The 15880-nt window shown below is 40.5% G+C and overlaps 1 pseudogene; it reads left to right on the top strand.

Moving 5' to 3' along the window:
* Nucleotides 1-2108: 2108 nt before the first annotated feature.
* Nucleotides 2109-2206, top strand: LOC149767976 (small nucleolar RNA R71; annotated as a pseudogene).
* The last annotated feature ends 13674 nt before the right edge of the window (nt 2207-15880 follow it).

The following is a 15880-nucleotide window of genomic DNA, read 5'->3' as shown; positions in this document are numbered from 1 at the left end:
TAATTAATTCCCTTTCCTTCTTCAACTTCTTATCAATCAAATTGATTACTTGTGATTCCTAATCACGATTTCAACCATCGGATCGGTCAATACTTCTAGTGTGTGTGACCCCATAGGTTCTACTCTGACTGGTAGTGAGATATATTGTGATCTCTATCTCAATATCATTGAAAACTCCTTTCAATGGGTTGGAACGATTCCAACTCAACTCATTAGGGTTTATCGATCATCAAGATAATCCCTATGAGTCCCACCATCCACCAGTGACACCTAGCAGCATGTAGTGGCTACCCAGTAGAATAGAAAGATGAACCTCTAGGTGCAGTTAACGTGTGATACAGTCCTACTATCGTGGATCCCTACAGGACGGAGGTCATGGACAACTCGTCAAACCCCATCGTCTGTCATATGTCAAGATTTATTCGACTTGAGTTCGCTAATGAAAAACTCTTTTTTCACTTTATATTACTGCCCTGGCCAAGGTCTTAGAACTCAGTCTAACAAATCACATAGGATCACTCCTCTTCTATCAAGGTCGATAGATTCCTTATAGGTGCATACTCTACTCCTACAGTGAACTTACTGCAGCCAATCTACACTGCATGGACCCATATGGCTAGAGACCATGTATGTGTGCAGTCAAACTACAATAACCTCACTGTGAGTAGCCGAAGCACCGCAGGTCAAAGGACCAGTTACACTACTGCAACATCAAGCAAGTCACTGACGAGTGGATAGACATCCAAGTGACTTCTTGTCTTGGTCACGCTCAGTACCCTTGTTCTCTAACAAGCACCTGCACTATCACTTCAGTGTCCCTACACTGTGGACTCAAGTCTCGTCCATCCAGAAGGAGAGTGATCTGTTTACTGATCGGATCGATCACCGTCCTCGTGATGATCCATTGATCAGGAGCATTTAGAAATTAATCACCAATGATACATGGCTCAAATTCTCAACTCTTGAGAATATGTATCATCATCTTATTAATTTCTTGGACGATTCATAGACACATAAACAATATGAATGAAAGGATGCCTTTTATTTATTCAATAATAAATAGTCAAGTACAAAATTATGTCCCTAGAATCAACAATGTGTCAGCCAAATTGGCTTCTAGGGCATACATCTAACACTTTAATCTTTGTGGAAATGGTGCAGGAAAAGGACATTCAATTTTTTCAGTAGATGTTGGTGCTTCAGTTTCTTCATTATTCTTTTCTTTTGTCTTGGGAGGGTCAGAATCTGGTATGACTTGTGTTTGTTCTGGGACTGGTCGGTCAATAATCTTTCCACTTTGCAATGTTATTATACTCTTTGCTTGCTCTTTATGCGAAGTTGAAGATGATGCATTGCTACCGCCATAGATTTGAGGATTAGGTTGTGGTTGAGCTGGTAGCTTACCTTTCTCTTGAGCACTTAAAGCAGTGGTCAGCGTTGTCAGTTGATTTCTTAATTCATCATTGATTTTAGCTTGACCTTGCATGAAAGATTGCAAAGTTTCTTCGAGACTGGATTTTTGAGGGGGTGCGTGTGCATAATGAGGCTGCGGAGGTGGAGGAGTTGGGTTATATACTTGTTGAGGTTGGTCATTCCTCCACCTGAAATTTGGATGGTTCTTCCATCCAGGGTTATAAGTACCCGAAAAAGGATTATTAAAAGATTTTTGATATGTATTCATAACATTGGCCTGATCATGCAAGACTTCCTTGAATGCGGGTATTGTGGGGCAATCAGTGGTGAGATGACCAGGCATCTCACAAATCCTACAACACTTGCTGTTATGTTCTAAGGTCTTGACGGGTTCAATCCTTCTAAGTTCAATTTTCTCTACCTTCCTAGTAAGGGCTGCCATTTTAGCCTGAATATCATCCTGAGTACTAAGGTTGTAAAGGCCCCCGTGTCCAATGCTAGTAGGCTTAGCCAAAGGTTTATTCACTCTATCCCCTGTATCCCATAATTGTGCAGTCTCTGCGAGAGAGTCTAAATAGTCCCATGCCTCATCGGGTTGCTTTTCTAAAAATAGACCATTGCACATAGTCTCTATAAATTGTTTTAACTGTGGAGACAACCCTTCGTAAAAGAAACTAATGGTTCTCCATGTTTCAAACCCATGATGAGGACAAGAGAGAAGCAAATCTTTAAATCTCTCCCAGCATTCATAAAATGTTTCATGGTCTTTTTGTTGGAAGTTACTAATGTGCCTTTTCAAAAAGTTAGTCCTTTGTGTGGGAAAGAATTTTTTCAAGAATTCTCTTTGCATATCCTGCCATGTTCCTAGCGATCTAGGTCTCAAGGAGTTCAGCCATGTTTTGGCTTTATCCTTTAAGGAAAAAGGAAACAAGGTCAATTTAAGGACATCTTCCGATACATTTGGCACTCTAAACGTGATACTAATTTCCTCAAAATCCTTAAGGTGAAGATAAGGGTTCTCGGATTCCATTCCATGATACTTTGGCAGCAATTGAATTACCCCTGGTTTGATTTCAAAGTGTCCAACATTTTCAGGAATAATCATGCATGAAGGTTGACTAGTCCTAGTAGGGTGTAAATATTGTCGAAGTGTCATAACTGGAGGTCTACCTTCATCACCATGGTGACTTCCTACATCATCAGGAAAATTTGCCATCTCAAAAGGTGTGAGATACTGCGAAGGAATTTCAAGGATGTGTCCTAAGGGATGATCTAAAGTTGTACGACTTAATCGACCGGTGTCGTCCCTATTCCACCCTAGCATACAAAGTTTCAGAGTTTATTTATTTATTTATTCTTTTAATGATCACCCTTGATCTTTTCTTAAAGTTCTTATCAATTTTCAACTAGCAACAAGGGTTAATGAGATATGATAATAATAAAATTCTGATTCTAAAAAAAAATTTAAACATAGAAAATTCATAACAGACAGCAGCAAGATTTCAGATTAATATAATGGTCGTAAAAGTATCAGAATGTCAATCAGACCGTTCAGATGAAAGAAACACAGTTCCTACACCCGACGACCAAATTTGAATCCAATCAGACGGTGAATAACTCTGATATCAGAGTTTGATGCAGACTGTGCAGGGAATAAAAAAAACAGCAATAAAGATTCAATTTTTTTTTTCAAAAGAAAAATACTAACAAATCAACTAAAAATTAACTCTAAAAATATGCTAATAAATCAGCCGTTCCCCGGCAACGGCGCCAAAAACTTGATGCAAAAATAAAATTGTTCTCCCAAGTGCAGGAGAATCGCACATGTAGTAAATTCTCGGGAGTCCGAGGTCGAATCCTCAGGGAACGAAATATATATGAGATTATTTAATATAATTTTAGATTAATTAATTCAATAAATTTGTGGATTAAAATTATGTTTTGATTTTCAGAAATTAAAATGCAGAGAATAATAAACACAATTCAATGAAATAAAAATGGTAGGGATCTGGAATCTGCCTTGATGATATTGCATCCAAGGAATAAACTCTATGGTTCTTGATTTAAGATTTAATGTAGGATAGATCTAATCATGGTATATGTTTCATGAACATATGAACTCAATTTCTAAGCATTCGTCGTGCTTTTTACGTCTACGACGAATCAAATACTAAAGCAATCCATATATCAATAATCATAATCCATTTAAGAACTATCTACGAAATAACTATGCATGGATCAAAAACATATCAGTAAATATAATTCATTCAAGGCAAAAGTTTAGAGTTTACTTCAAAGAGCAATACATCAAAGGTTCATCCATCTCCCTCCCTAGGACTTTAGCCACTCATTGAAAACTTTAATCCCTCTTTCATTTTCTTTCTTTCCCCTTTTTTTTTCTTTTCTTTTCGGAAACAGGGCCTCCCCTGTTTCCTTTTTCTTTTCGGATGGCAGAGGCCCTCCTCTGTTTTTTTTCAATGGGAAAGAATGAGCCCCCCTCCCCCACCGAGAGAGACCTTATATATCCCCCTTGATGGATCTCTCATGCCAGCTGCAGGATACCTGGATGCGGAAGAGGAAGCTCGGACGTGGATGGCTGGATGAGGGGATGCTCGCGCGGAAGCTTGGTCGCCGATGCTGAAATCACGGGATGCCGACCTACACGCAGACGGATGAGGGAGCTGGGATCACGGACGCCTGCGGGATCTGGGAAGGGCTGAAGCGTGGAGATGCTGGCGAACGGAAGAGCTGGGGGCTGAATGCGGGAGATTCGCAAACGGACGCGATGGAGAGATTCGCGGATGACTGCTGAATCATATGCAGAGAAGATTGCACGCGGGAGAAGCGGAAGGAAGCTGAGATCTTTGCTGGAATCTTGGATGCGGACGGCTGGTCGCAGGAGGATCGGACTGCTGGCGCTTGGATGGACGGGATGCGGACGTGGAAGCTTCACGGGTGGATCACGATCACGGAGCTGGGAGGCAGACGTGTGGACGGGAGGTTGCTTGGGAGATATGATTGCACGAACACGGGATGGGAGCTGGAGCTCGGGAGAAACTAGAGGAAGCTTGGACTGATCTCGGATGCTGGATGGGGGATTCGCGGATGAGGCAAACTGGGATGAAGTCGGGACTTGGATGGTGTGCTGGAGCTTGAAGCTTGGATGTGGCTGCACCTAGTCGGCTAATGCTCCTTCTAGTGTGCAACTGGGACCGACCCCATGTGGTTGACTAATCACCTACTATGAAGCATCTTTTTGAACCCAATGTGCATTTTAACTTTGATTTCCGATCACCTGCACCCCACAAAAATATAATATTAATACAGCACTTCTATCATTATTTGTTAGCAATAATACTAATTTAAGTGATGTGTAGATCGCACTTTTGTGCTCTCATCCTACTGCGGTCTCACCAATCTACATGGCACCTCACCTAACAGTTATTGGTAACACATAGATGGATGAGTGTACAACTCTTGTACAATGCTTCTCAAGCATGTTGCAGTGCAACTTGGTCTCTAAGCCATGAAGACCTCACCTAACAGTTATTGATCCCATTTCTTAGTTAAGTCAGACCCACCATATAACCGTAAGAATAAAGTCGTCATTGGGTCCTCACCTAACAGTTATTGGTATCCAACCCCACCTTTACCCTACAACATCTCATGTCTATAGAGAGGTCCAGCCCCCCGATGCAACTTGCCCACTGTATCCAGCCGAGACAAATCAACATCAGAAAGACCTTAGCAGCTCTACTACAGTGGAAGACCTATTGACTTAATATTGGTTAATCAGGTCTTAGTGTTTGTAACTTGAGCTCTTCATAAGAGGTAATCGAACAATTGGCCAGGTAAGCAGGTGGGAGGCTCTCCTTACTCAGAGAGTAAGGTCCTAATTAAGTAACCACCTTTCATGCTTCACGGGTGGATCACGATCACGGAGCTGGGAGGCAGACGTGTGGACGGGAGGTTGCTTGGGAGATATGATCGCACGGACACGGGATGGGAGCTGGAGCTCGGGAGAAACTAGAGGAAGCTTGGACTGATCTCGGATGCTGGATGGGGGATTCGCGGATGAGGCAAACTGGGATGAAGTCGGGACTTGGATGGTGTGCTGGAGCTTGAAGCTTGGATGTGGCTGCACCTAGTCGGCTAATGCTCCTTCTAGTGTGCAACTGGGACCGACCCCATGTGGTTGACTAATCACCTACTTTGATGCATCTTTTTGAACCCAATGTGCATTTTAACTTTGATTTCCGATCACCTGCACCCCACAAAAATATAATATTAATACAGCACTTCTATTATTATTTGTTAGCAATAATACTAATTTAAGTGATGTGTAGATCGCACTTTTGTGCTCTCATCATACTGCGGTCTCACCAATCTACATGGCACCTCACCTAACAGTTATTGGTAACACATAGATGGATGAGTGTACAACTCTTATACAATGCTTCTCAAGCATGTTGCAGTGCAACTTGGTCTCTAAGCCATGAAGACCTCACCTAACAGTTATTGATCCCATTTCTTAGTTAAGTCAGACCCACCATATAACCGTAAGAATAAAGTCGTCATTGGGTCCTCACCTAATAGTTATTGGTATCCAACCCCACCTTTACCCTACAACATCTCATGTCTATAGAGAGGTCCAGCCCCCCGATGCAACTTGCCCACTGTATCCAGCCGAGACAAATCAACATCAGAAAGACCTTAGCAGCTCTACTACAGTGGAAGACCTATTGACTTAATATTGGTTAATCAGGTCTTAGTGTTTGTAACTTGAGCTCTTCATAAGAGGTAATCGAACAATTGGCCAGGTAAGCAGGTGGGAGGCTCCCCTTACTCAGAGAGTAAGGTCCTAATTAAGTAACCACCTTTCATGCTTTCCTAGACACCAATTAGATCAATTAATCTAATATGACTCGCTCATGTTGGTTCACTCTCGACTTGATTGAGGAGGTTTTAATTTAGGTCTCATTGGGTTTGCTACATCACATGTAAACCTATCTATCCGACTCTCATTCACATCACATGCAAATGGCACATCACAGGCAGTTATAATCGCAGCATCAAATAAAGCTAAACTTTAAATAGGTGATGATCATGGATTCTAATTAGGTCGTATTACAAGCACATGCACGTCAATCGATCAACTGATCTTCAACTCTTGAATTGGTTCCAAGCCTCCTTGACTCGATCCTTGATCAACTCTTGATCCCATCGCCATCAACCACTTGGATCGCCGTTCATCTCATTCCTTGTCTTCAACTTGATCATTGACGTACATCACATCACAGAAATACAACCAGATGTAAAATAAAAATAATAATAAATTACATCCCCTTTTAGGAGGCACACAGGCCTCTCAAAACATCAAATAAGATGCATGCAAGCATCTGAAAAATTACATGACATTACAGATCACATCGCAGGCCATTACATTTGATACCAAAAGGGTTTGAATCCTATGATCATCACCACATGCAACAATTATAATTTTCAGATCTGAAATCTATTTGATTATCTCATGATATAGGTTGCTGATCATGCTAACCATGATTCTAAACTTTGTAATCCCATTAACAATGCAATTAGAATCATCTTTTATCACATAAAAATCAGCATGCAAAAATCAGTATCCTAGAAAAAATCTCCATGCAGAAAATTTTCAGCATGCATAATCATTTAAATTTCAGATCTAATAAGCCTATGAATAATTAATCCATACCTTAATCTATGATGCCTAGGCTCTGATACCACTGTTGGGAACCCGCCCATGCCGCAGAAAATTCAAAAAATTCAGATACAGCGGAAGAGGCATGTGCGGGATCAACCGTTCATCGCATGAACGTTGTTTAAAAACCGTTCGTAGATAGATAAGGATTAAAAACTTTTAAATAACATTAGAAGATCAGATCTTCACCTTTGTGCGGGTAGATGATCACCGCAAACTGATGATCGTGGTTTAGGATGAAGGTTCGCTTGAAGCCGTTCAAGTCCCGGCCTCTACGGGTATCCACACGAAGCAGAAAACCGATCCAAGCTTTCTATCTCTCCGGGGTGCTAGCTCCCTTGCAGAGATAACTTTGATGGCTGATATCCTCCCTTTCAATCAATCCTTGATTGTGCTTGGGAGGAGGAAGAAGAAGTATGAAGAGAAGAAGAGGAACGAAGCCCTGCAGCCTTCTTTTTCTTCCTTGCGTTGGAATGAAACGGTGGAGGAAGAAGGAGGCCACCAAGATCCTTTTCTTCCCTTTGTTGTTGGTGGCTGAAAAGAGAGGAGAGGAGGGTGGCCACGTGATGGAGAGGAGGAGGGCTTCACTTATCATTAGGGAACCTCCTTTCAAAGCCTTATAAAGGCATCTAGGGCTCCTATTTGGTTTAGTCCAAATCATGAATCAATTGGGTTCAATCTATGCTAGTCCTAATCCAATTAGAACTTGAATGAACCATGACTCAATTGAACTCTTCAATCCTAATCCAATTAGGAGTCATGTTGATTCATTAGATTAATAATTAATTAGGACTTAAGAAATCCTAATCCAATTAGGACTTGTTTAATTCTAGTCCTAATCCAATTAGGACTCTAATTTGAATTCGAAGTCCTAATCCGATTAGGACTCTAGGAATCCTACTCCAAGTAGGAATCCAAATTTAATTCAAAACTCCTAATCTAATTAGGATTGTAGGAATCCTACTCCAAGTAGGAATCCCAGTCCTACTCCAAATAGGATTCCCAGTCCAAGTAGGAATCCCAGTCCAAGTAGGATTCCTAGTCCTAATCCAATTAGGACTCTAGGAATCCTACTTCAAGTAGGACTCTTGTTTTAAGTCCAATTAATTAATTCTCTTTGTTCCTTCTTCAGCTTATTATCAATCGAATTGATTACTTATGATTCCTAATTACGATTCAACCATCGGATCGGTCAATGCCTCTAGTGTGTGTGACCCCATAGGTTCTACTCTGACTGGTAGTGAGATATATTGTGATCTCTATCACAATATCATTAAAAACTCCTTTCAATGGGTCGGAACGATTCCAACTCTACTCATTAAGGCTTATCGATCATCGAGATAATCCCTATGAGTCCCACCATCCACCAGTGATACCTAGCAGCATGTAGTGGCTACCCAGCAGAATAGAATGATGAACCTCTAGGTGCAGTTATCATGTGATACAGTCCTTCCATCGTGTATCCCTACAGGACGGAGGTCATGGATAACTCGTCAAACCCCTTCATCTGTCATATGTCAAGATTTATTTGACTCGAGTTCGATAGTGGAAAACTCTTTCTCCACTTTATATTACTGCCTTGGTCAAGGTCTTAGAACTCAGTCTAACAAATCACATAGGATCACTCCTCTTCTATCAAGGTCGATAGATTCCATGTAAGTGCATACCCTACTCCTACAGTGAACTTACTGCAGCCAATCTACACTACAAGGACCCATATGACTAGAGACCATGTATACGTGTAGTCAAACTACAATAACCTCACTGTGAGTAGCCGAAGCACCGCAGGTCAAAGGACCAGTCATACTACTGCAACATCAAGCAAGTCACTGACGAGTGGATAGACGTCCAAGTAACTTCTTGTCTTGGTCACGCTCAGTACCCTTGTTCTCTAACAAGCACCTGCACTATCACTTCAGTGTTCCTACACTGTGGACTCAAGTCTCGTCCATCCAGAAGGAAAGTGATCTGTGCACTGATCGGATCGATCACCGTCCTCGTGATGATTCATTGATCAGGAGCATTTAGAAATTAATCACCAATGATACATGGCTCAAATTCTCAACTCTTGAGAATATGCATCATCATCTTATTAATTTCTTGGACGATTCATAGACACATAATTAATATGAATGAAAAAATGCCTTTTATTTATTCAATAATAAATAGTCAAGTACAAAATTATGTCCCTAGAATTAACAATGTGTCAGCCAGATTGGCTTCTAGGGCATACATCTAACATCCCATTATTTTTCTCACCTTCTTCATCTCGGATGAACAGTAATCCGGACCGACAGTAGGTCACTTCATCCTAATTTTGATCCACTTTCCGAACTCTAATTTTTATGAAATTTATACCCAATGTTCTACACTCATAAGGGTTTTCAAAATGGTAACATGCATCACCATCGGAGGCCAATTGACCCTCAAAATAATTCACCGAAGTTGGGACTTCGACATAGTTTTTCTGCAGTGCCGGAAAAACTTGTCGAAATCCAATTCTTCCTCTTTTAACCACCTCTACAACCCTTATCCGACCCCTCTAGACTACATCCACTCTTTATATAGCCTAATTTCATTAAAAGACTAGATAGGGATGGGTATTTACCTTTTTCTCTACGAAAAATTGAGGTCTTTGTGTAGAGGGGAAGGAGATCTATGCTTTTCCCTTCCGTTGGCAGTGCAACCGGAGCTCCCTTCCCTTCTTCTTTCTTCTTCTTCTTCCTCTTCTTTTCTTCCTTTCTTTTCTTCTTCTTCTTTTCCTTCTCTTTGTCACCACCTGAGACTCTCCCCCCCTTTTCTTCTCTGTTTCACTCCACGGACACAGCACCAACCCATGAATTAAGTCATATCAAGCACTATTCATCCTTTGTTTAATATTATTAAATTTTCATTTTGCCCATAACACTTCAACGCATCTACAACTATGCCATTATCTTTTGATTCCTTCCAATTTTACCCCTTATATCAATTTTAAAGGACTATTCTATCCCTTTTTATATATATATAAATTTTTTTTTTTGGGTTATTACACATACGCCAAAGAAAAGAAGGATAGGGGCTGCCATTGTTTGGGAATTAATCTTTAACGTTCAGCCACCTACTCACCATTTAAAAAAAGGGGATAAGGAGGGGCGTACCCCTCCTCTTGGCCTAAGCGTGCGTGAGCTCCTATTTTGTAGGAGCTCCATGCCTAGGGTTGTTTAAAAAAGGAAGAGGAGGGCATGTGGGCCCTATTCTCTCTTTAATTCCTCTTAGGTACGGCAGCCTCCTTCTCTCTGGGATTCATCCGCACAAAAGAAAAAAAAAAAAGGAAGAGAGAGGTGGCTGAACCTCTCCCTCTCCCTTACTTCCTTCTTCCACCAAAATAAAAGGCAAAAGAAAGGGTGAATCTGGTTCTCCCTTTCTAGTCTTTCTTCCTCCTCTCTAATGCAATCAAGAGTTGATTCAAAAGAGAGGATTTCAGCCATTAAAAGTATTCTCTGCAAGGGAGCTAGCACCTCGGGGAGATTCGAGAGCTTTGATCAGTCCTCTGCATCGTGTGGATATCCGTAGAGGCCGGATGCGTGTGCGGCTTCAAGCGAACCTTCCAACAAATCCACGATCATCAGATTTGCGGTGTTCATCTACCCGCATAAGGTGAAGATCTGATCTTCCTAATTTAATGAAAAATAAATTAACCCTAATCTATCTACGAATGCCGATTTTTGAAATACATTCATGTGATGAACGAGATCTGCGTATGCCCATTTTGCTGCGTTCAGAATTTTTCTGCGGCATGCAAGGGATCCCAACAGTGGTATCAGAGCCAGATTTCGTAAATTAAGATTAGAATTAAAAGATTAAGGCATAATAGATCTGAAAATTTAAAGATTATGCTTGCTGAATTTTTTCTACATGCAGAATTTTCTGCTTGCTGATTTTTCTGCGTGCTGATTTTTATGCAATTAGATTAATGATTCTATTATTTTGTTAATGTGATTACAAATATTTAGAATCATATCTTGGATGATCAGCAACTCATAAGATGACATAATCTGTTCAATATTCAGATCTGAAAATTATATTTAATGCATGAGATGCGCATGGTGATGATCATGGATGGACACTTTAATTGTGCTGAAATGTTCTGCAATGTCTAAGATGTTCTATGATGTTATGTGATGGCATGTAAATCAGATTTTTAGATGCATGCGTGCATCTTATATTGATGTATTAGAGACCTGCGTGTCTCATGAAAAAGGGTTGTAACTATTATTTAATTTTATTTATTTTTAAAGTTATCTAGGATGTAATCTGTGATGTGTTTGCACGTCAATGTTTGATCGGTGCATGCCTCTACAAGCACGATTTGCGTGGATCGAGATCAAGGATTGATTGAAGATGGATCAAGGAGTTGATCGCAATTGGACCTAGGGTGCTCAAGATCAAGTCAAAAGTTGAAGACGATCTAACCAATTGACGTGCATGTGCTTGTACTATGACCCCATCCTGGATCCATGATCATCACCAGTTTAATTTTTATTATTATGCCTGGATGTTTATGTTTATGTTTATGCATAGCGGGTAGATAATTATTTGCATGAGATTTAGATAATTAAATGAAAGAGACCTAAATTAAATCTCCTCGAAAAATATTAAGTCCATAGGTCTTCCACCGTAGTAGAGCTGCTAAGGTCTTTCTGGCGTTGATTTGTCTCGGCTGGATACAGTGGGCAAGTTGCATCGGAGGACTGGACCTCTCTATTGGCATGAGATGTTGTAGGGGCAAAGATGGGGTTGGGCGCCAATAACTGTTAGGTGAGGATCCAATGACGACTTTACTTCTACGGTTATACAGTGGGTCTGACTTAAATAAGGAATAGGGCCAATAACTGTTAGGTGAGGCTTTCATGACTTAGAGACCGGATAGCGCTGCAATTTGTTTGAGAAGCATTGTACAAGAGTTGTACACTCATCCTTTTATGTGTCACCAATAACTGTTAGGTGAGGTGGCATGTAAATTGGTGGGACCGTAGCACCCCACTTGAAACCTAGAGCGCAGGTTTCCATTTCTCTACCAGAGGAGTGTAAGAAATTCGAGAAAATAGTGGGAGGTGTTTGTTTTAAAAGGCCCTAAAACAAATAGAGTTCAATTACAAAATTCTAACTAGAATCTTTACTCTCTGAGGATTATAAAGTCAGCTTCTAGACTCTTAACTCATATCCTAGAGAACAACCGTTTGACCAAACCCATTATAAAGACTGGCTCAGCAAATTTCAAAATAGTTTTGAATTATGAGAAATTAGGGTATGTGCTATACCATGGAATCCCCGTATTACCAATCCGTCCGATCACTGATCAGCGTAAGACGCATGCTAAGTGGACGAACAATGACAATAAAGTTAGGTGCTGCACAATGGCATCCATGTCCAATGAATTACAATGCCAGCATGAGAACATGAAGACTGCCAGGGATATATTAAATCACCTGCAAGAGTTGTATGGTGATCAGAGTCGCGCAGCATGGTTTGAAGTGTCCAAGAGGCTCTTCAAGGCCAAGATGCGTGATGGGCAGTCTATCTAGGATTATGGTTTGACCATGATATAGGACTTAGAGAAGCTTGAGAAGCTCGGCATGACCATGCACAAAGAAATTGCAAATGGATTTGATCCCGCAATCCCTTCCAGATTCATATGAACAGTTTATAGTAGACTGCCATATGAACAAGATTGTATGCACCAAAAATAGAATTGTTAAATAAAATTGGTAACTACCTTAGGGACCTTGAAGAGTTCAAGGGGCATCGTTCTCGCTGTCGAGTTGGTTTCTACTTCCAAGAGAGAGTCTACTTGGAAGAAGAAGAAGCCTGCAAAGAAGCAGAAGACCGAGAAAACGCCAAGCAAGAAAGTTTCAAAAAAAAGGCCAATTGCAAGGAAAAGTGTTTCCATTGCATCATGGGAAGAGGAACTGTCCTACATATATGGGAAGCATAAAAAACATGAAGGGTGACAGACCTTCAGAAGGTATGTCAGATATGCTCAAGATACTTAGGGACTGTTACCTGTTGCTAGCAGAAATTTGATTTCTGTATCTTGATTAGCATAGAAAAATTTTTATAAGACTACTGTTCCATTTATTTGAGAAATAAATTGGTTCAACGTGGTTTTATGATTGACAGTCTCTATCACATACATATGGATGTATCTGTGAATATATCTGAGCAAACAGTGAGTACCATAGGATCCAATAGATCCAGAGATGAGATAAATCTAAAGTATTTGTGGCACCTCAGGCTTGGCCATATAGGAGAAGACAAAATAAACAAATTGGAGAAACATGAGCTTTTGGGCTCATTAACTTACGAGTCATATTCGATTTGTGAATTCTGCCTTCAAGGAAAGATGGCCAAATTATCTTTTATAGGACACAGGAAGGTCCACTGAAATACTTACCCTAGTACACACTGATGTGTGTGGCCTATTCGATGTGCAGGCTAGGGATTGTAATTTTTTACTTTATTTACCGATGATTACTCACGGTATGGATATGTGTATGAGACACAAATCTAAAACTTTTGAAAGGTTCAAAGAGTTTATATATGAAGTAGAAAAACAAACAGAAAAACTCATTAAGGTTCTTCGATCAGATCGAGGAGGTGAATACCTTAGTAGAGAGTTCTGTGATTATCTCAAGGAGAATGGTATAGTTTCATAATGGACCCCTCCTGGTACACCTCAGCTCAATGGAGTGTCGAAGAGGAGGAATCAGACCCTATTGGATATGGTCAGGTCCATGATGAGCTTCACTGATCAACCCTTGTTTCTTTAGAGAGATGCCCTATTTTCAGCTATTTACATATTGAATAGTGTTCCCTTTAAATCTGTTCCTACCACACTATATGAGATATGACATGGTAAGAAGCCGTGTCTTAGTTATCTCAAGATTTGGGGATGTCCGGCCCAAGTCAAATGACAACAGGCGGACAAGTTAGAGGATAGGACAATTAGTGCTCATTTTATAAAATATCCTAAAGAGTCATTAGGATACAATTTTTACGTCCCAGAGAATCACAAAGTGTTTGTGAGCCGACATGCTATCTTCATGGAAAATAGTTTATCCTTGATAGAGGCAGTGGGAGAAAAATTGAGCTCGAAGAAAAAATCTCTAAAGAGCAACGAGCCATTATGCCTATAGAACCTATTCATATTGAGCCAGTACATATTGTACCTCCTCCACCTCGTAGATTTAGTAGGATCTCCCATCCTTCTGAAAGGTACTTAGGTATACTTACAGAGGATGTAGAGGAAGTGTTCCTCATGGAAGATAGGGATCAAGGTAAGGATCCCAATACCTGCAACGAGGTGATGTTAGACATCGATTCCGAGATATGGCTGGAAGCGATGAAGTCAGAGATGGACTCCATGCATTCCAACCAAGTCTGGACCTTAGTAGATCCACCAGAAGGTATAGTACCTATTGAGTGTAAATGGATCTACAAAAGGAAATTAAGTTCGGATGGCTAGATAGAGACCTATAAGCCAAAGCTAGTGGCGAAAGGTTATAGTCAGTGCGAAGGCACTGATTGTAGGGTTCTAGCATGTCATAATGGGCAGCGGAAGCTAGGGATTTTAAAAATTTTCTTAATAAAGTCCCTATGCATGAAACCCTTTTAAGCCTAGATCACCTTAATGATTACAATCAAATAATATAAAATAAATGCAGAATTAGTAGAATACCTCAAATGCTAATCCAAAGTGTACAATCTCCACGAGGCGTCCAAGTGTCCGCCCTCCAATGGTGATCCACACGAAAACTTGATCAAGACTTTAGCTCCAAAGACTTTTGATCCTTAATGCAGAATTCTTCTAAAGAACTCTAATAGCTTGCTTTCCTTCCTTTCTATTTTTCTTTAGCCTTCTAAAATCACTTCTAAGCCTTTTGTCCTAAGGAAGACCACCTTGTCTTGGCTTAGGACACACTAGAAGCAATGTTAGAAAGAAAGAAACTAATGTAAGAAAGAAGGAATATGAGAGAGAGAGAGTTGGATTGATTTCCGATGATTAGAAAACACCGGGAGCATTCCTATTTATAGATGGCGTGGGGATGCATCACCAAAGGATGCATCCCATCCACACATCCTTCAGATGGGGCGTGATAAGAGGAGAGAAGGCGCCACAAAAATAGGGAGAGGCGTATCAAAAGTGGTTAGGATAAGATCAAGTGCTTATGATGTGGCGCTTGATTCCCTAAGCACCTCTTCATGAAAATGCGCCGTACTCTTCCCTTTCTTCACTTCTTCTCACGCAAGAAAAATAGGAACCAACCTTATCCATTCATCAAGGGTTGATGATGATCCAAAGGCCATGAAAGAAGGCGCCATATATCCCTTAGGCGTGATGAAGAGAGAAGAGAGAGAATGGATAAGATCAAATAAATGGTTCATCCTTATCCATTTAATCTTCACGTATTCTCTCTCTTTCCTTCACCTATTTTTCATCTCCACGCCTCCCAATGATATCCATCACGTCATCATGATCTCCCATCATCCTATGATGAAAATCCAATGGCTCCAATTCATGGTGCCATCCATTTGATCCATCTCTTCATCCAAATATTGATCCAACGGTCAAAAATGAATGATTTATCAAATCTAATCCAATTAGACTCAAACCAAGCCAATTAGGTGCCAACTCTTGGCTAACCCATATTAGAATATGATCTAATCAAATTAGATCAATTAAGAATC

This window comes from Phoenix dactylifera, chromosome 3 (genome assembly GCF_051530095.1).
Source record: "Phoenix dactylifera cultivar Ajwa chromosome 3, Ajwa_hap1_PhDact_Kaust_v1.1, whole genome shotgun sequence".
Taxonomy (NCBI): Eukaryota; Viridiplantae; Streptophyta; class Magnoliopsida; order Arecales; family Arecaceae; genus Phoenix; species Phoenix dactylifera.
The sequence above is the reverse complement of the archived record's forward strand: the minus strand, read 5'-3'. Positions and strand labels throughout refer to the sequence as shown.